The following is a 22,577-nucleotide window of genomic DNA, read 5'->3' as shown; positions in this document are numbered from 1 at the left end:
TCTTTATTAAATGGTAAGAAATGTCTTGGCAGGTGACTCTTAATTATTTTGCATTAATTAACAGTTACATCACTAATGCAAAATATTGTATCCTGAAAAAGCATGTTCAGCATATCAGAAAGCACAGTTATGACAATATGATCAATCATAGCCCACTTTTTATTCTGGCAAGTAATGGACACACAAATAAATGGACACCTATTTTATTTTTACCTGTCTGGATGACATATCAATAGCAAAGAATACAAAGGAAATTAAATTTAGTCTTGGCAAAAACAATATCTCTCGCCTGAAAAAGAAAGGATGTTTCTTCTATTTTTGAAAAAATTCAAAATGTGACTCCCAGATTCCATCTCCCAGAGATTAGACATTTTACAGAAAAATATTATTTGTAGATAGATGTTCTATTTAATTTCCAAGGACAACTGAGTATAACAATCGTGAAGTCACTGTAAAATACAGACTCTGCATCAAGTCTTTTCTTCTAATATGTAATTTCTATGCATAATATATAAAATCACCTCTTTGGGGGAGGGTTAGAAAGAGGCATGGAAATAAGAATATTGCCTTAAACTTCTCATCAATCATGTGAGTAAACACACAGTCATAGAATCTGAAAATAATACATTACAATCAGGGAAAGCTGGCTGGTATGGCGCAACACAGCTAATGGTGTACAGGGGAAGTCACTATAGGATATCTGTTCATAAGATTGATTGAGATCACAGAATTGATACTGCGTTTTTGGGGAACTACTGGCTGATCATCACTGCATGTGTATCAACCTACCAATGTAGGCCAGTGGCAGCTACTCCCAAAATACCTGGTGGAGTTCCAGGTAGTTCCCTCTCCTCCCCCTCCTGAGTTGACCATATTTTCAAAGGGAAAAACTGAAACTCTGAAGTCAGGAGGTCACAGGAACATATTTTGTTGAGTGATAAGGGAGGTTGGTAGGGAAATGGGAAGAAAAAGTATGCCTCTTCCCTCGCTTAGCCCTCAAACCCTTTCTGTGATAAAAAAGCATAGCTATGTTACAATGACGAGCATGGTGGAAGAACACAATGGGATTTCCCCCACTTACTTTGCCTTTTTTACTCACCAGAAATTCAAAGTTTTCATTAAACAAACCAAAGCTTGTATTCCTTGCTTTGTGCATCATATGTACTGCAGGGCCAGAAGTCCCCAAGTGTAGATAATTATACTGCAGCCACAAGGAACTGGAGCAGCTCAAGCCCCCTGTGGCTGCAGAGTCTCCGGTGGCAGCAGATAATGCTGCACTATATACTACATCAGCCTCACCACGCAATTGAGACATTATTGGTGGGATTAGCCCAATTAGCCTCTTCTGACTAGCAGCCCTTGACATAACTATTTATATGACTCTCATTACTCTAGTGCCTGAGTACCTAGAATAGCTTTCAGCTGACCTATAAAACAAGCTTTAAGAGCATTTTTCACTGGGTGCCATAATCTCCATTATTGCTTGTGTAAATGATCATAACAAATATTTTATCTGGTAAAGTTAGCCTCCAACTGCTCCGAGAATATGCAGAAGATGATAATTTTCTCAAATGTATTATTTATTCATTTTTATTTGGTTAATAGTTTTTCAATTGGTTATTCTATGGGCTGATTGTAAGGATCTGGCATCCACACTGTGTTGCTTAGTTTTGATTGGTCAGGCAAATTGCATGGTATTTTTCTTTTTCCCTGATTGGATTAGCATGGAAGAATTCCTGATACAAATATCTGCATGTGCAAATTTAAATTTTGGTTTCCACAACCACTCAGGTATACAATCTGAAATTTATTCTCTGAAAATTTTTGCAAATAAAACTTGATTACCTTATTACTTGCAAACAAAGGGGCACAAGCAAGGCTGAAGTGAATTCTTTAAGCATGTTTAAATAATAATTGCAGGGAACATTTTGCATTGTTTGTCCAGCTCAGCTGCTCATCCCTCAAATCAAAGGTTAGCTGTTACAAAACCAGCTACACACAGGGAAGAAAATGGGATAAGTGAAAAACTACCAATTCCTCCTTAAGTCCAAGTGGGATGGCTTGTGTCTCACTAGCAATGGAAGTGTATATACTGCTGAATGTGCACTGAAAGGTATGTGACTGCCATATAAAGCAGTGGTACTCAGCCTTTTCCATACTGAGATTCCCCCTATTCCCGTACTAGGAATCCCTTTTCCCATCTAGCCAGGATACATTCTCCTCCCCTTCCTCCACTTAGCAATACAAAAAGGACAGGGTGGTAATGAGTTCTCTATAGATTATGAATTTCAGGTTGAGAACCCATAACCAAATACATATTATGCACTTTCTGACTGAATTTTTCATTCTTGTCATCAGTGTTAGTACTGTTTATTAAACATTTAATTGTTTTTTTTAAAATAAAGGAAATATTTATGGAAATACTAGGCAAACTCTACAACATATTGTAAAATATACTATTCATTAAGTTAATAAATGATGTTTGCATAGTATTGTCTGAACGTATTCAGCATATTTACATTTTTGTGCATCTTTTGCCCTTCTGCACATTTACAATAATGATTATATAAATATTAACTGAACAGATTTTTTTGCTTATGGTGCGCAATTTCAGCAGGGTTTGTTATACAGCGCTGCAATACCGATGTTGAAATATATGCTTTATTACAAATTACCTGCTTTCAGAATGTAATCAGAAAAATAGAAATCCATATCATTAGAACAACAAAAAGAAGCAGATATAACACCTTCAGTTTTGTGGAGGTTTTGTCACATGCTCAGCAAATATTTTATTGAATTTTAAAATTAGAGATTTACAAAACTAAATATATCTATCCCTCCCTCCCTCCCATGTAAGAAAGCAATAAATTATGGAGACACCTCTGGAAGTTATAACATGTAGATGGAGCGCTGCTCTTGCATGGAGCCATATTGACTTCTATGCAGGCACAGCATTCCACCCATGTACCGTCAACTGCAAATTCAAGGTCTACCTTATCTATTCTTTCGAAACATCATGTGTGAAATCCTATGCCCATTGAGAGCAATGACAAATCTCCCATTGACTTCAACAGGGCCAAGATTTCAACCCAAATATGGATACTATTTGGGTCAAATAGCTGTCTGGAATTTTCATAGCCTCAACATCGTTCTGTGTTGAGAGCATCCTGATCCAAAACAGCTGCATGAATAGCGTTAAAGTAAAATGCTCTACAGTCTGATAAGAGAAACTAAAATTAGCACAATGCTCTTTGACATCTGAAAGCAGAGAATTGTCTTCTAATGGCCTTACTGCACACTGGTAAGGGGCGAAAAATCCCTTATTCATACCAAAATAGCTCAATTACCATGGGATGGCATGAATTTTTATTCACTATAACTTCTCTACACCCATTCCCTCAATGATGCTGCTGTGAGAACATGGAAAATCTTAGCAAACTGCCTCCTCTGAGGAAACATGTCATACCTTTGAACCCCATCAATTACTCTGTCTCTGCTACGGTCAACGATGAGAGCATGAGTTCTTAAACAGAACTGATTTTCATTACATTATTTATTGTCTTTTTTTAATATTACTCTTTCTGCCTTCCCAGAAGCAGTAGACTGTGCTTTTGGCTTCCACTGTGGTAGTGAAAAACAGTCCTTAAAATGCAAGCAGAAATAGTGCTGATTGATCTTCCCACCAGTATCTGTGAGGTTAATGAAAAATGGCGTTAGGGCACATGACAGTCATGAAACCAGAGTAATGAAGTGTTACAAAAATTCTCTTTTTGGAAACAGGAGTTGTGTGTTCATCCAGCAATATTTGTTATGATAGCACCTGCAAGCATGGCTTCAGCCAGCCTTAGCATTTTCTTATTTTCCAGGATTGATAAGCTTTCTGTAAAAGTTGACCCTAAGCCAAAATTTGTCATTAAATACTAGAAGATTAATTTTATGTTATTAATTTAATTGCATAAAATTAAATACAATGAGGCTCTTTTAAGTTAGTGGAAGTGAGGAATTGTTGTCGTTTTTCTTTCTATCTTTCAGTACCTAATGAATTAATCATTGGATCTCCTTGTTAGTTTTCTATAGGATTCAGAAAAACCCTCACTGAAGGTAAAATACCAACTCCGCAGCCACCTTGTTTAATGTGAAGCTGATAAGAAGAAAATAAAATGCTGGCACTAAGTGTATTGGTGTTTTCATTGGTTGACTTGAGGACATGAGTGGAAAAGACAATTTGCTTCACAATCTGCATGAATGTGGGTGAGTTCTGAAACTGCTGACAATATATGGGAGCACTGGATCACCTTTGGGAAAGAAACTAGCACTGGAAGAAAGGCAGAGGAAATTAGTACTTCAACAGTATCCAGCACAATGCACATATGTGCAATCTCAAAAAAAATAAAAATAAAAAAAAAAGTTACATCTTTTATGAATCACTTGTGCAATTCTAGGAGATGATAGCTGAAAGGCTCTTTCAAGATTTCAGACAAAGAGGTCATTGTGTGTTTCTCGTATGTGACGATAGGTATGTCCATTGTACTTTGCTTAGCACACATCATAACAATAAGTGAATTTAATAAATGGCACCAATTTCATTCAAAAGTTCAGAAAAACCAAGTTCCAAGCAAAAATGCCTTCTCATGTTCACACATTATGATAAGAAAAATATTCAGTCTCTCAAAATTTAATGAAACACCAAAATGCCACAGGTCCAAAATCTCCTGAGAAGTAATAACTAAAGCATTTTATCTCATATTCAGAGGTAAAAATTGGGCTCTTAAAATTGTCACTATTCACTAGAAATATAATGTTACTTAGAAATATTCTATAATGGTACTGTTGAAAACCATGTTACAGAAATAATTCTATAAAACAGACTGGCTTTTTAGCTCACAAATTAACAATGTATATACAGCAATATTGTCCAAAGGCATTCTGTCAAGGTACTCAAAGTGTCTATGGTCAGAGACTCTACCATACTCTTTGCATGGGAAAACTAAGTGAACATTGTTCCAGCTTATTGACAAAATATTCACAGAAGTGGACATTTAAATAAAACGCTAAAAACCACAAGCAGTAGTTTGCTTCTGATTCATAAGACAGAAATGAGACATTCACCAATATGGACAATCAATAGTCTAGTATTCACTTCTCTTAGTGGTGAGCCACATACATTTTCAGTAAGCCCAATTTTGATGAATCATCAATCCAATATGGAGTGCTGACCATGGTACGACTAAGGCCTACTCTACATTAAAAGAGTACACCACCAGTTTAACTAAATCAATTTAGTTAAACGGGTGTACTTTTTTAGTATAGGCAAGGACTAAATGAAAATAAATGTACTCTTATTGTAGGTATACCAGACACTATTATTAATTTAAAAATTAAAAAATAAATAGCACTCTTTTCTTCACCTCTCATAGGGTTGCTGGGTGTCCAGTTTTCAACCAGAATGCCTGGTCGAAAAGGGACCCTGGTGGCTCTGGTCAGCACCGCCAACTGGGTCGTTAAAAGTCCCATTGGTGGTGCTGCAGGGCAAAGGCAGGCTCCCTACCTGTTCTGGAACTGCACTATGCTCCAGAAGTGGCCAGCAGGTCTGTCTCCTAGGCAGGGTGGGAGGGGAACTGGGCTCCGCATGCTGCCCCCCACCCTGAGCACCAGCTCCACACTCCCATTGGCCGGGAACCACAGCCAATGGGAGCTGGCGGGGGGGTGCCTGTGGGTGAGAGCAGTGTGTGGCGCCTCCTGGCTCCCCCGCCTAGGAGCTGGACCTGCTGCTGGTCACCTCCGGGGCGCAGCGCAGAGCCAGGACAGGCAGGGACTAGACTGCTTAGCCCCACTGCACCACTGACCGGGAGCTGCCTGAGGTAAACCCGCGCCCCAACCCCGAGCCCCAAACCCAGCCCTGAGGCCCCCCAAACCCATACTCCCTTCCTGCATCCCAAACCCCTCATCCCTGCCTCTGCCCCAGAGCCCATACCCCCTCCTCAACCCACACCCCCTCCCACACGCCGAATCCCTCAGCTCCACCCTCCAGCCTGGAGCTCCCTCCTGCACCCCAAACTCTTCATCCCCTCCCCAGCATGAAGCCCACACCCCCTCCCACACCCCAACACTCTGCCCCATCCCAGAGCCCCCTGCTGCACCCTGAACCCCTCATTTCTCGCCCCACCTCAGAGCCCACACCCCCCAGTTAGAACCCTCATCCCCTCCTGCACCCCAAACCTCTGCCCCAGCCCAGTGAAAGTGAGTGAGGGTGGGGAGAGTGAGCCACTGAGGGAGAGGAAATGTAGTGAGTGAGGGGCAGGGCCTTGGGGGAAGGGGCGGGGCTAGGGCGTTCAGTTTTGTGCAATTAGAAAGTTGACAAACCTACCAGGCAACTTTGTTATCAGAATAACACTGGAGTGGGCTTTTATGATAGACCTTATTCATTTAAATGAATATCTTACTCAAAAAAAACCTCACAAGAATCCTTTAGTAATTTTTAATAAACACTAAAACATGTCTCCCATCTGCAGTATAACTCAAAACTTGTTTTAATTCTCCAAAAGGCCTAAACGTTCTCTAAAGATGAAATATGTGAACAGCTAAGTAACAGCTAATTACTCCATTTCCTCCTTCAAATGAATAATATTTTCCAAAATAATCCAAAGGCCAATATCACAAATAACCAGAAATGAGATGGGATAAATAATGTATCTACTCTACATCTTAACTTCATAACTACATGAAAAATACATGGCTATGGCTTTTAATTTGTTGCCGTGAAGGGGGAAGAGTAGCTTTTGTGCTGCTGCTACTCACCCTCCCATGCAGGTAAGTAGAAACTGGGCAGAACATTGACTCTGTCCTCTCCTGCTCTCCACTACACAAATCAGAACAGCTGAACCAGCACAGCAAGAGAACTAATCTGCTGCTGGTCTAGAGCAATAGTCAATTACTTCCTCAGTGGAACAAAATGGGAAGCCCAACAGGAAATTGTCACAATTCCCTTCTTGGCCCAGGCCAGGTACAGATACACGCTGACCCCTATTATGAGTTGAGAATAAACACTCATTCTAGTCCTAAGAAAGTAATAAAGCAAGATATAGGCACACAGTAACTGGAAGGTCATTCTTTTATTAAACAATATGAAAGTGAGCACAAAGGTCTTGGAAAAGCTGTAATAACTTTAAAAAATAATCTATATTATAAAAATGACTGAATTAACAACCATGCAAGAGTGAAATGTTTCAGGGGGAAAATAGAAACAAAATCTTCCATTAGCTGTTCACAAGATATTTTCAAGAAAGTGTGTCATTAGCGTTAGAGCTGCACAGAAGCCAAAATTTCCTTCCTGGGGAACATGTTGCATTTCCAAAAATGTTGCATTTGGAATCACATTTCCAATTCCTTCCACAGGGGAAGGAAATTAAAAAAAAAAATACATTTTGGAAGAACTGAAACTGTACTTTTCAAACAAATCTGGACTGAATGGGAAGCCAAGCCTACAAACTGTGTAGCCCTCTCACCAAGCAGGTGAGCAGTCCAGGGAGCCAGCTCACCAAGGAGCCAGTTGCCCTGCTCTGATGTAGCCCAGAGAGGAGAGGAACTGAGCTGCCTGCAGATCCAGCTGCCTGGAAAGCTACATGCCCCTGGCTGCCTGGCAGCCCACGAGGCAGGCTGCTAGTTACTTCAGTGATCCCAGGGAGCTTAGAATCCCAATAGCCTGCCAGGCAGGCAGTAAATGGAGCCAGCCAGCCAAGGAGCTGGGCTGCTCAGAATGCCAAGTAGCTGGGGAGCAAGCCAGCAGTGGAGTGGGCCTCCTGACTACCTGGAAAAAGAACGAGGAGTACTTGTGGCACCTTAGAGACTAACAAATTTGTTAGTCTCTAAGGTGCCACAAGTACTCCTTGTTCTTTTTGCTGATACAGACTAACACGGCTACCACTCTGAAACCTGACTACCTGGGTAGCCTATGCAGCCTGAGCAGCTTGGCAGCCCCAAAGGCAGGGAACCAGAGATCTTAGTGAGCCTGGCAGCTCACTGGGTAGGCTGCCAGGGGATGGGGAAGACAGAGGAACCTTGAAGCCAGGTAGGCGGTGAACCCACCAAGCTTGGCCAGCCAGGGAGCCTACTCTCCAGCTAGTGGGCCGGTGGAAGGCCTGATGGCCAGCCTGCCTGTCTTCATGTTTTCCATCAAAAATTTTGACAGAATCAACACATTCCTGCGGAACCTTTCAATTCTGCTGACTTACATTTCCTGACAGAAAACTTGTTTCACAGGAATTTTTTTTGACCAATTCTAGTTAGAGTACATCAAAATATGCTTAAATTTCTATGCACAATTAGTTGATTCTCACCAACCCCTGAAACTGCGTCTCCTCTGGATCCATGCTTCCAGTAATACATTCTAGCTTTTATTTGGATGTACACACACAGATTTACATGGCCCCCAACTCTGCAGTATGTGAGCAACTCTCAAGAGGAATAATTAACAATCTGTCTCAGTCTTCCTGCTTCCCCAGCTTGTAGGAGAATTAGTTTGATTAGTCCATAAGTTGTTTTTTGTTTATTATTGTGTATGAATGGGTGTGAAGGAATTGTTGGAGAAAAGCTAAACTGAAGACATGAGTTTTGCAGTGTGTTCTTAAAAAGGCAAGGTCCACGGTCATTCTCGTCACTTGTAAAACTGAGATCTACCGTCTAATTGTAGCTCCTGTGAAAATTGTGTGCACTGTGTTCATGAGCCTCTATATAGGCAAGTCAAGGAGACAGAAGCTCTTTCTCAAATTGATGGGGGCTTATCTGGGGATTTGACTATCAGGAGAAAGACCTTGAATTGGATTCTGTATTTGATATTGCAGAGATCATGACACTGAGGCATGTGTTCTCTGTTACCTGCATGGCTTAACAGACAGTTTACTACACTTTGCACCAGTTAGTCAGGTGTGATAAGAAGAGCCAAATGTAAATGGCGATGGATATTTTTTGTGACCATGGCTATTTAAGTATCCATTAATACTAAGAAGTCAAAAAAGACACAGTCTGAAGAGAATTAAATAGAATAGGAATGTGTGGGTATAATTTGCCCTGATGAATATTTATGGTTTATTTTCACAAGAAAGAAAGAAATTACCTTAACTTTCAGATCCAAAGCAGAAATTGTGCTTAGAAAAAAATAATGTTACTTGTGTATTTCATAAATTTGATCTGAAAACACCTGATACACAAATGTACAAGCCAACAATGATGTTGTTACAGAGCCACTTTTTAGATTAAAGCCATACCTTGATTGCACTACAGTTACCAAGGCTACAAACCCTTTGCTCTGTATTTATTATAAATGAACAAAAATCCAAATTCATTAAACATTAAATTAACAAAACAATTTTCATCCATTTTTAAAAGAGAAAAAGTAGCATTAAAAATAAACCAGCGCTTAACAAGGAAAGAAAGAAAAGAAAACCCTCTTATAATTTACAAAAGACAGCCAGAAATGCAATTATTTCTGATCATTGTTTGAGCTTTCTAATCTCATGACTTCACTGTGCCTGTCTCTCAAACACCCTATCAGGCTCTCATGTAAACATTAATAACAATGTTTGCTTTAAAAGACAAAGCTATAAGTTGCCTTTAATATATTTGGTTACAATGTATTTTTTTAAAATTTCTAAATAAATGCTAAAAGTATATAATATGAGAAAATGAAACTAGAATAGACCTAAACAGCTAATTTGGAATCATTGCTGTCTAGTATGTGAAGAAATCTATTTAGTAGCAAAATACCTCTAGACTTGCAAATGACACAAATCCAAAAGGACACAGACTGTTGCTCCATAGGAGATCAATCAGTTTAGTAGAAATATCTGTAGCAGGAATCAATACTACAGATGGATATGCCACAAATATTAAGCGGTGGCAGATAAATAGGGGTCTCATGCAATGAGTTAACTCCCCACCACCCCCACCACCACCCAGGCTCAGAACACTAATTTCCTTGACTATCAACATTTAACCCCAAATCTCGTAGTTAGGACAAGTTGTGCTCAACATAGTACAGGGTAATGAGGGGGGTAGTAAACAGTCACTTTGCTGTCCCAAATGACTTCCCAAATGAGTAGTTGTAGTTCATCAACATTCCAGCCATGCCCCCTACACCTAAGGCTGGGAGAGAGGTGGTGTGGAGTTGCTAAAAGGGGAAAGGAGCCAATTGCATTCATTTGCCTGCTAATTGAGAATGAAAGCCTCAGTTTTCAGTCTCACTGCAAGCAAAGGTTCTGATCCTGCAAATGCAATGTCTGGGAGCAGTCCAATTGAAATCAGTTGGACTACATATGTGAGCAAATTTACTCATAAATGTAAGGGTTTGCAAGATTACACCCAAACTTCTTTCAAGGTATACAATAATTGGACACACAACCCCAAATAACTCCTACATAACCAAAACCAAGTAACCTCTCTGTGTGAAAGTATCTGAAATTTTTGTAATTATTAAAAGTTAACCTGCAGTATGATAGCATGAACAGTGGAGTGTGAATTGGTGTTCCCCCTCTGTTGAATTTTCTGCATACTTTTAAAATATGTCTCACTGCGATGCATCACTACCTGTATGTAATTTGCTATAGACCCAATTTCCCCTCTACTTCCTTATATAGAAATTGGAGAGACTTATGGTTTCCCCCCTTACCTTGTTTCAGTTTAAAGAGGACACATAAGCTTTATCTATGAATATTATAGTATTAATAAACTATATGTGTAGACTGAGAGAATACTTTATATAGTATGTTATGTTCTTTAAGAACATCACTTTACTGCACATCTTTCAGGAGTTTAAGCTTAGTGCAGAATATTTGGGGGTGGGCAGCTGCTATCCGGTTTATACATATATTCATAGGAATTCAGTAGTCCCATAATAGTTGTGTTCCGAAAACTGAGCGGCGGCAAAGGAAAATAACACCCTGAATTATTGTGCTTAATACTATAAACTTTATGGAAATGGAATCTATAATAGAATCTAACTACAGTCCAAGTCAGCAAATTTAATGCAAACTGAACTGACAATAAATTTGTCTGATAAAGAATGAAAATTAAAATTGCAATCTTGGCAATAGTTGCATATAATTTGCATATCCATTATTCATTTCCTTAGCATGTTGTTGGACTAAGTGCCTAATGGCAATGGCAAAAATTCTTATATATTCTCTCTCACAAACACACACACATGCAGAGCTACCTAATTATTGCAGAACTCCATAAAATCTTCACAATGCACAAAAATGTGTCATTCAGAGCAATGATCAATTTGATAAATAACTCTTTATAAGAAAAAGGACATCTATGTTGTAATGTTATAAATGAATAGATTCTGAAAATGCTATATTATGCACACAGAAAAAGGTTGTATTTTTTTTTTAAAGAATGAAGTTATCAAATTGGTTATGTTCTATGTTTCTTCAGTTCACACCATATCGTGTTTTCATAATATCCTAGCTAATGCTCCAAGATATAGATCTATATGCAATTATAAATTGTGGCAGCTGGCAGTTGTCAGAGAGAAACAGATAATCCTGGTTCCTTTCTACAACACCCTAAACTCTATTTTATTTTATTTTTTTCAATCAGATTCTGAGTGTCATCTAAAGAAAACAATTTGATAGTATAGGAGTGAAAATCACTCTGTGACATAAGACATTCCAAATGGAAAAGCATACAACTCCCCTATTTATAGATATTTCAAGACAACAGAACTAGCCAAGGAAATTCTTCTACATATTCCATCATTTCTAATACATTTATTATTTTTTTCCAATCTTTAAAAGTTCTCTTCTGCTCAAAATGAGGTTTCCCCTCCCTCCCTTTTTCAACAGGATGTGGCTGTGTAATGCCTGCTTCACATACAATTAAAAAAAATGTTAGTAATGCCTGTGAGTAAATTGTTTTCATTAAGCAATTACATAATCCAAATTCTGGCATGACATAACCCCACAGTCATGCTGTGAACTGTAGCCATTTTAAACTGGGATCTCTTCAGATCTCATAGTTACATAACGATGGAGCTTAGCCAATACTTTGATGAGAGTGGTCATTTTTCTCTTTCCAAAACTGAACATAAACCTGGTGTTACTGAATACTGTGCTATTGAGGATGTTGGATGAAACCCTGCCCCCCTTGATGTCAGTAGGAGTTTCAGATGACACATTACATTGAGATCCTGCTCACTTGGGGTCATAAAAGACCTCTGTACACTTCTTTTACTGCAAAGCACATCAGGGTAGCTGCAGAAAATTCTGCTTCTCCAGTGCATGATTTTCCTTTTTGCTTTCAAATATTTCTGTGCACAGGGTTTATTTTATTAATATAGTGTCATAGTCACAGGCCACTGCACATAATACAATATATACACATTTTAAATTGACACTCGTCCAAAAAACACAAACAAATTTTAAAACACAAAATAAAAACCACAAGATTAGCTGAGACTAATAGGACGACAATCCATTTAACGAAAACATTGTCAATACATAGCAAATATTCTAATTTCTGAGCTGATATGATAAAAGGCATCTGGGCCAGGAATAGAATGGTTTGGAAACAGAGACCTGTGAAGGTCCCCTTTAAAATACAGTTGAAAATATCTAAATATTTCTCATAATGATGGATAATCTTAAAATGAGAAAGCCAAGGAAACATATTTGTTGTATGAACAGCTGCCATATCCAGTTGTTTGCAGATCTCTTCTGTTCTGAGCTTAATTAATGTTGTCACACTTTTTTGGATAGTCTTAAGCAAGTCAAGCTCCTACAAGAACCAAAGAATGGAGGGCAGTGAACTTGTAAAAGCCAAAGGAACTTCACAGTATGTATCTTGTTGAGCTGATCCTCCAGATGTAAACTTGGAAGGCACTGTTGATTCATATGCCGAATACAGAGCCAATAATTAATATAAAGGCATTAGGCTTTGGTCAAAATAGCACATTTCGCTACCTCTGGCCTCAGTAAAACACTTGGGGTGTAATTTGGGAGGCTGAGCATTCTGCTTAAAATTGTGTGCCGTGCCAACCCTAACTAACTAAGATTGGTGCAGAAATTTGGGACTGCAATATGTAGTATTTAGGCACACACTTGAGGTGTGAAATCTCTAAGAGCTGGTGTGATTAGATTGACCCTGTAGACTTGAGTGGAACACAACACTGCTTTCATAGAATTTAAGGCTTTCTTCTTTACCTTCTCTGTGTGTTTATCTCACATGCCAATATAAGTAAAACATATCTAAATGGGGGGAAATCCTGACCTGTTACCCTTAATGACCATCAATCATCCATGTATATGTCCAAAGACAATTACTTCAGTTTTCTGACAGTTTATGGGCAGGTACTCCCACTAGCATAAGCAGCTCAAGTCCTTTAACATATGCTTCAAGTCCAGGGAAGTTTGGGACAGCAGAACCATATAAAGAAGGACTAACACGAATCTGTTCCTAATTTGGGGAGGGAAATATTGCATCCCTCCTAAAGTCATCACAACCTCATTAGTATAAAAATTAAAAAGTAAAGGGGCCAATAAGCAACTCTGATGGACACCTTTTGTGGTGGATACAGGGTCAGTTAGCTCACCTGGACCACTGTAAAGGGGTATCAAGATGTAAAGGAGCCTATGCCGGCCCTCTCAAGTTTCTTCCAGAGATGTCCTTTGTCAATAGAATCAAGAGCCAATCTCAGGTTGACAAAATCAGCACAAAATTTTCCCAGCTTGAAGGAACAATATTTATATATCAAATGAGATCGGACAAAGTAGTTATCAATGGTAGAGCAGCCATTCCAGAAACCAGCTTATTACTCAGGAAATAAATTACAATTCTCTGCACAGTCCTTTTATCTGGTGTGATTTTTTAAAAAAAATCACATTTAAGAGACTAATTGGGAGATAATTCTCAGGATAATTAGTGTCATTTTTTATAAAGTGAAACAATAATACACTTGGCCGTACTAAAAAGTTTTGCTAACACATGGACCCACCAAAAACTTCTGCTGGAAATGTACACAGAGATAAAGATTCATATACCTTTATCTCTATAATACTGGATTTCACATTTTATCAGAGTACTACAATGATAGTGGAAGTGCATTATTCATAGATTCTAAGATAAGAGAGCTTTGTGATAATCTAGTCTAATCTCTTATATTACACAGGAGACAGGACTTTCCTGGAATATTTCCTGTTTGATTGAGAACATATCTTTTAGAAAAAACATCTAATATTGATTTTAAAATTTCCAGTGATAGAGAATCCATCACAGTGTTTGATAAGTTGTTCCAATGGTTAATTACCCTCACTCTTAAGAAATTGTTTCTTCTTTCTAGTCTAAATTTGTCTAACTTCAACTTCCAGTCATTGGATATTATTATACTTTTGTTTGCTGGACTGAATAGTTCTCTAGCATCAATTATCAACTTTCTATTCCCGATATAGGTGATCTTAACCTTCTTTTGATGAGATGAATAGATTGAATTCCTTGACTCTCTAGGCATATTTTCTAATTATATAATCATTCTTGTGACTGAACCCCCTCCAATTTTTCAACATTCCTCTTCAATTGTGGGTACCAGGACTGGACACAATATTCTAGTAGCAGGCACACCTGTGCCAAACATAGAGGTAATATAACTTCTCTACTCCTATCTGATATTCCCCTGTTTATACATCCAAGGGTTGCATTAGCCTTTTTGGTCACCGCATCACACTGGTAGCTCATGTTCTGCTGATTATCTACCATGGCCCCAAAGTCATTTTCAGAGTAACTGTTTTCCAGGATAGAGTCCCCCTACTCCTGTAACTGCAGCCTGCATTCTCTGTTCCTAGATGTATGACTTTACATTTGGCCATTTTGAAATACATATTGTTTGCTAACACCCAGTTTACCAAGCTAACTTATTTGCCAAACCAAGCCACCACTTTGGCAGTGAGCTACCAATCCGAACACACTAGTATGTCTATTGAATGTATCTGTTATATCTATGCACATATACCCTCTATTCTTTTGTGTGTCCGATCTGAAAAAAGTGGACAGGAAAAATATTCATAGTTTAAGCACAGAGGTGAGAAGCAAATAAGACAAAAATGTTAAACATATGTAAAGAAAGAAAAGCTTATGTTGAATAGTATTTTACTCCATTGGACTACTTACAGTAAAAGGTAAGTATATCATGAGTAAGAATATCAGAATTTGGCATATAATGTTCATTACCCTTAAATATAATTTATTTCAATGTGAACTATTATCTTTGTGATTGGTAAAGATTTTCCTCTGTTGAAAAGCTACTGAAGCTATTTCCTAGGTATGGAATGTAATTTTTTTTAATAGAAAATATTAGCGTTTATTGAAGAGAAATTAAGACTAGTATGCACAGGTATCCTATGTCATATTTTATGTTGAAAGTTTGAGTAAGGAAAACATATCCAATTGAAATCCCAGAAATATACATACAGATTACTTTTCAAAAATCCTTATAAGGTATGCATAATGTGTAGGATTTGTGTATTTTCTATGAATATCTGAGGAAATGTAATGGCATCAGCATCTACTAGCATCCTGGCAAGGCATAGGTTGTTGAATATTTTTTCCCATTATAATTGATGAAATGCTTAAACCTAGGGGTATAAATTTCATGCTATATGGCCAATGCCTTTCATTTACCTTCTGCCACTGCTAAAGCTTCCTGAGATGACATTTATCCAGAGAACAGCTCTGAAAGTAGGATGAATAAGATGTGCTCCAGAGGTAAATTTGAAATTCATTATATGATAATACTATAACAAATGACGTGTGAAGCAGAAGAAATAAGCCAAATACATTATGCAGTAGGACAGATCAGCAAAAGGATGTATATGAGACTCCAAAATGACATTATCCTATGTTTAGCAATATACTTGTGGTATTTGTTTTGTGGAATTTTCCATGGTGCTCTACGTCGCCGGAACTGAGATCTTTTGTTTCATCCCCACTATGTTGTAGTTAGGCTATCGTGATAGATGCTGAATAGTTTGGATAGAACAAATATTGGCACATGTGGTACATTCCACTGTTTATTCTTCTCTGTAATTGCACTGGCCACAAGACTACTATGATAGCTTTGAATGGGGATAGATGACATAGTATGACCAGAAAGACCTCTGTATTCAGTATAACATAAATAACTATCCGAGATCAGATCAATCATCCATTTACTCAAATGTCCAGTCTCAGATAGTAGCCAGTACCAGATGTTTCACAGGAAGGTAACAATAACACCCTGTACTGGTCAATTATGGAATAACTTGCCATAGGATAAGTTGATTCTTAACCGTCGCTGGTTAGTAGATGGCTTACACCATGAATTAGGTTTATGTTCCGTCTATTTTTTTTTAAACCCATCTAATGTTACTGTGGATGGTCTCATCATCCATATAAATATCCAATCCTGTTTTGAACCCTTCTATAAGAAGTTGGCTTCTCTGATATCTTGTGGCAGTGAGCTTTGCCGGACAATTACGCATCATTAATCTAAGTCTAAAACTGTGATGTTTATAGTATTTTGGACATATTGGACAGTTACAAAGTTAGCATTTCTGGGGAAAGCAATGGATGATTAGCTGAAAGCTATTTTGGATGTTTAATGCTTTTAAAAAACATACAGAACAGAATTTTATATTAATAGAAGAGCAGAGCAAAAAATATTGTACATACTTAGCCTCTTCTTCAGCTCATGGAATGACTAAGTAGTTTGTGATTTCCTTGAATTTACCCAAATTTTCTTTGTCCTGTAACTCTATGGCTTAACTACAGAAATATATTGCTGTTAATATAGTATTTAATATTCACATCCCTATTCATGATGGGTGAATGGAAGATGTATGGTTTTGTTTCCCACTTGGAGGAGCAAAATGCTTCTACTCAGTGGGAGGGACTAAAGCAGACAATCTCAAAGTAGGCTTTGAATCTCTAATGGTAAGTAGCAGTTTAGGGAGCGAAAGCAAATAAACAGGGGTTAAAGTACTTAAAAATAAATTAAACTTTATCCTTACAGGGACATAAAGGTCTTGTCTAAGACATTATTTCTAGAAAAAAATAGACTGTCAGCTTTATTGACTAAGTGCAGAGTTTAAATTCACTTTCCTCTCCTCCTTGCAGTTATATAAAGTAACTGCATGAAGCCCTCAGATACAGGGGCATTTACTATAAAGTTATTTTGGCATGATGAGCTGCAACCTTTGGATATCAGCATGGATCTCTTTGTCTTCCACAATATATTCAGGACTTGTGTACACTTGAGCCTTAATTCAGATTATGTTAGGATATGAATTTAAAATGCAATAGCTATTTCTGAAAAACTCCATGCATAGACAGCCCCTTAGGTTTGAGGATACCAGCTAAGCAATTTGCTGGCAAAAATCTATAGGAATCTGGAGGCATCTAGTCTTTTAAAGAGGGTTAGATATACTGGATGAAATTTAGGCCACCATGGGGTGAGGGCTTATAGACTCACAAATACAATGTAACTGGGAGGCCAGGGTATTTAGTTTTCACATTGGTTAGCATTGAGCCAATCATTTAGAGACTATTGGTGGTTTGGCTGCAGGAGTTCTAAATTTGTCAGTTCAAGATATGGGCAGCTTTTGCATTAGGGTGCATAAGGAATCATTCTGGTGGCTGTTTGGGTGTCCCACTCTGGAGTGTCGAGTGGTGCAGTATAACAGAACAGTGAATTGGGACATAGCAATTGTGCATGCAGAGCTTTCACTTTCATTTTTGCTGCCATCTTGTGGCTGCACCAAATAAATACCAAAAGGAGGACCCTGTTAATTCTCTGAAGAAGGGAATAAGAGCATGTATCTCCTCAAAAGTTAGCTTTCAACGATCCTTTGTCCTTTGGCACTGGTTACTTGTGTACTGTAGGTTAAAGTTTTGGCTGATTTTACCGTTTTACTTTTAACTGGGAAATGTTTTCCTTCTTCTCTTTTGATTGCAATGGGACATTTGTTTCTGTTATATCCCTAAAATAATGGTTAATGCCATTACAATTATAAAGCTCACATAGAATGAATGTGTGTGAATAAAACTCAAAAGCTTTTAAAATCTAGAAGCCATGAAGTTCTATAAAACATTAAATTATGCATTTCAGAATTCCCCTTGTATTGTTTGTTTTCTTTTGTCTGATACATAATGCCCTATCTCACACCAGTCAGGCCAACTGAAAAAAGGAAATCTCTAATGGTAGATAAGGTGTGTGTTCTGCAGTATTTTAATCTGTTAATGGTGGGGTTTTGGATAAATACTATGCATTACATTTTATATGCTGTATGAACACACACACACACACACACACAAATAAATGCCATGGTCTGAAGCTTTTTCATCTTTCAAGAAACACTATATGGATCCCACTATTTCCTCTCCTGTTCCTGACTGCTTTAGAACACACAGCTACTGCAGGCGATCAGTTCCATGATTACCACACAAAGAGTTAATGTAGAGAGGCGCTAAAGGTATAAAGTTCTTATTCAAGTACCATTACATGAAAATAATATGTCAATATATATTACTGGCTCAGAAGCATCTTCAGACTATTTACAGGGATGTCAATAGTGCACATTCGTAGCATCTTTGGATACAAAGTATGTTGGAATAAATCAGATTCTCTTCTCAGCCCCCATACACTCTTTTATTTCTTTCCCTAACCTTCACAATGCTTCCTTACAGCACACAGTATGTGGTTGTTCTTTGTGTTCCTACCCTATATAAACTGTAGCTCTCAATTCCAAATATGCTATAAATAATATGAAAGAAAACACCTCAAAAAGATCTATTCTGGCTTTTACTCTGCAGGACAGACTTGCTTCTGTAGAAAGAATGTTGTCCCTCATACATTTGTACAGCTTTATCACCTTATTCCTCTCCTTTCAATCTTATAGAAACAATAAAAATGAAAACAAAACAAAACAGAAAAATACACAACACAGAAACAAACCACCAATGCTCCAAAATTTAGTTCTTTTATTTGTAAAGTCCTTAGAATCAGCATGCCTCAACTCAACCACCTTGAAATGAGTAGTTAACTATGATGTTTAATTAACATATGACATTTCTATTAAGACAGAGATTCTTTGGCTTGCCAGATACTTCTGTCCTTTGCCCTCTGGGTGTGTCAGCTACAAGATGACTCTTTACCTAACAATGCCCAGTAATTATAACTGAGCTGTGAAAAGTTTAAGAGAGAGGTAACAGAGAATAAGTGGTCATGAAGATCATAGGCTTCATATTTGTAGTATTGGGCATGTTTGAAGAGGATTAGTAAAATGATAGTCCTCTTCTAGCGGATAGGTGAGAAGGTAAGAGGCAGAAGTATCTGACAAAAGCCATAGAATCTTTGTCTTAGCAGAAGTTCAATATGGTAATTGAGCATGTTATCAAAATTTAGGACTCCATTTTCCTAAGGTTGCTGAAGTTAAAGCATGCTGATTCTAAGGACTTTTTCTTCCAAAATAAAAGAGCGAAGATGCTTTTGAATTTCCTCGTAGAAGAAAAAAGAAAAATTAGAAAGATAACGTGATGGAGGTGTTCACTATGAGAAGCAATACTCTTCTTATACAGTCATATCTACCCCATCAATGTAAAGTCAAAGGAGATTATTCTGAGGTGATGTTTTAAAGTTACAATTCCTGATATTAGCCCTGAAAATATCACTTAAGTATATAGTGAACTTGTAACTACAGCTGTCTATTTTTTCAATTGACACATTTTATGAAAAATAGCACTTTTTTTAAGAAACCTAAAACTTTTGCCAAAAAAAATGATGTTTTGAAATTTTCTGGGTTTTCATCAAAACAAAAATTTTGATTTTTTTGTTCTTTTTTCCCCATTATCCCTATTTTTCATATATTATTTTCTATTGCTTATTGAATATAATGAATGATGTCTAGGTATTTATTTTAAAAAAAATTTAAAAAATGCCAGCCTAACTTTTTTTTCCCTCAAATTTCCTCGTGTTGGAAAAAGTTAAAGTAAAATAAATAAATAAAAGGAAAAATGAATCTCTGTAACTTTGCTACTCTAGCATTTCAAAATTTGGAAAATTTTTGAAAAGAAACATGGCATGAGAGATACAGATTATTTTTTTCCTTTTTGGCACTCTGTAACTTTTCCCAAGTTGAGAAAGTTTTGAAAAGTTAAAGAATTGCAAAAGGGAAAGTGAAATGAAGAAAAAGTGAAAAATTAAAAAGTGGGTTTTTTGGGAGTCAGTGGCAGAAAAAATAGGGGAAGGGGGAGATGAAGAAAAAGATTGAGAGAAAGGGGGGGGGAATTAAGTATTTAAAATAAAAGCAAAAAGTGGAAATTGCTTTCATTTCAAACCCAGTGAAACAGAAGTGACTTCATCTTATTTTTTTCCCAAAATTGTCTTTCCACTTTCTTTAAACTTTGAATATAATGAAACAGTTCCTTAGTTGATTAGTCTTAAAGCAGAACTCAAAATGGCCAAAAAATAAAAATAAAAAAATAAAAAATCACATGCGCTGGAGCTGCACAACAATAAATAAGTTTAGTTCTTATTTTTTTTCATGATTTCAGAAAATTTTATATCTTTGATGTTATAAACACTGGTAAATACGAGACTGTACTTCACACTTCTTTATTCCCTGGGCAGTCTCTTAATATGTGACATGTCTCTGTCTCACCATTTCCTCTCCCCCGCCCACACACACCATTAGCTCTTCAGATTGGACAGCTTCGAAATTTACAAAAGACCTAGCACAAAACAAAATTTATATTCTCAGTATCATCTGGGAACATTACATAGAGAAACATTTCCAAAACCACCTACAGGAGAACATAGGCAAAATGTTTTAGGGCTGTGAATTCGCCATCCATCATTCAGTCTTCTTATTAGATTACTTTTAAAAGCCCTTTGGACAACTATCAAAACTACCAGGATTAACAGTGACCTATCACAGCTATGTTAATAATATAAACCCAGTCTAAGCACTTTCTATTATATATCACTCTCCGAATAGCTTCAAAACTTACAACAAGTTACCCAAGAAATCAATATTATTACTAAAGCTTCTCTAAACGTATTGGTCTCTTTAGTCGTGTTAAAATTAGGCCTTCTTCAGACCGCTACAGACTCGCCATTTCAAAGGTATGTAAATCTGTGTGTGTATACACACACAAACTGTTGCAAAGGACATTTTCCTTAATCCAAAAGAAACTTCTAAATTGAGCACTAGCTTCATCCCATGAACACTATGGCTCAAAGAAGGAAATCTATGCTTTTAAGTACTATTTGTTAAATAAATATTGTGAAATTTGTTGAATATATTTTACATAAGGAGGTAGAACTGGTTAATATTTAGGTTTTTGACTTATCCATTCATGCTATTTGACAACCTGCTTTATTTTACATACTGTGTCCCCAATCAAAAGCACTTAATGCATGCAATTTTTAGCACAATTAGTCCCATTTAAGTCTGAATGTACTGATGTTTCTTCAGTATTTGTTTTTTTCTTGCTCTATGTTTTATATATTACTAAGTATTTTTTTAAAAGAATAAACAGTATGCTGGACATATGTGAAGGTAAAACAATAAGAACATCTATCCTTTCCTTGTTTGAATAACTTCTCTATGTACAGATTTTTTTGATATTAAAAATATGTAAATGAAGTGACTTGGAAAAACAAGTCCATTGTTTGTGATAGAAGACAATACATTGTAGTCTACAATATTTCAGTTGGTACTTTTTAGCTGAATTTAATCTTTGTACAGTTCTACATATTAAGTGCCTCACACAGAACACAAAGAATCAACGGTGGCCACCTGAGGTTTATGATAAATATCTAATGAGAGAAGCAATCAGGATAAATCATGATGAGTGACCAAGTTATTTATCTTGGCTTCTGTCGACATTCATAAGCCAAGGGCAGCTATGGTTTACTATATTTTATGCCACAAAAAGTGTTTTAAAGAAAAGCATGACTTTTTATTATTATTAAATAGAATCAAGGGTATCGGTCATAAATGAGCTCTCATTGCAAACAGACCCTTTAGTAATGTAAAAATCCTAAGCATTAGACAGAGCAGCTTCTGTAGGTTTCTGTCCAAAGGGAAAACTCTCCCCTCACCCCAGTTTGTGAAGCAAAAGTAAATACATTATGTGGGTTAGAGGACAGCTTAAAAAAAAAAAAGTAAAATAAGCATTTTAACACATACAGTTCACTACTTGAAAGTGAAGCACATGATTGAGTGTTTTGCTGAATTAGATCCTTAATGAAAAGGATGTTGCACAGCTGTCGGGAAAATTTCAGTTTAGGAAATGGGGGCAAAACCCTACTTTTACAAATAGTGCCATGAGATGTTTAACACATACATACATCCAAGAGACACTTATTACCTAAAACACATACAAATAAATATCACATAAGGAAGAGGTCAGTGCAATCTGTTGAGATTTGAATTTATGGTCCAGAAAAGGAGTGAAATCCTGGGAGTTTTGCCACTGACTTCAATGGGGCCAGGTTTTCACCCTTTGTGTTCCAAACCTTATTTATTTCACGCTATGCTCAGGTACAT

This window comes from Terrapene carolina, unplaced genomic scaffold, assembly GCF_002925995.2.
Source record: "Terrapene carolina triunguis isolate 2854851 unplaced genomic scaffold, T_m_triunguis-2.0 Scaffold22, whole genome shotgun sequence".
Lineage (NCBI taxonomy): Eukaryota > Metazoa > Chordata > Testudines > Emydidae > Terrapene > Terrapene triunguis.
This window is presented reverse-complemented; position numbering follows the sequence as displayed.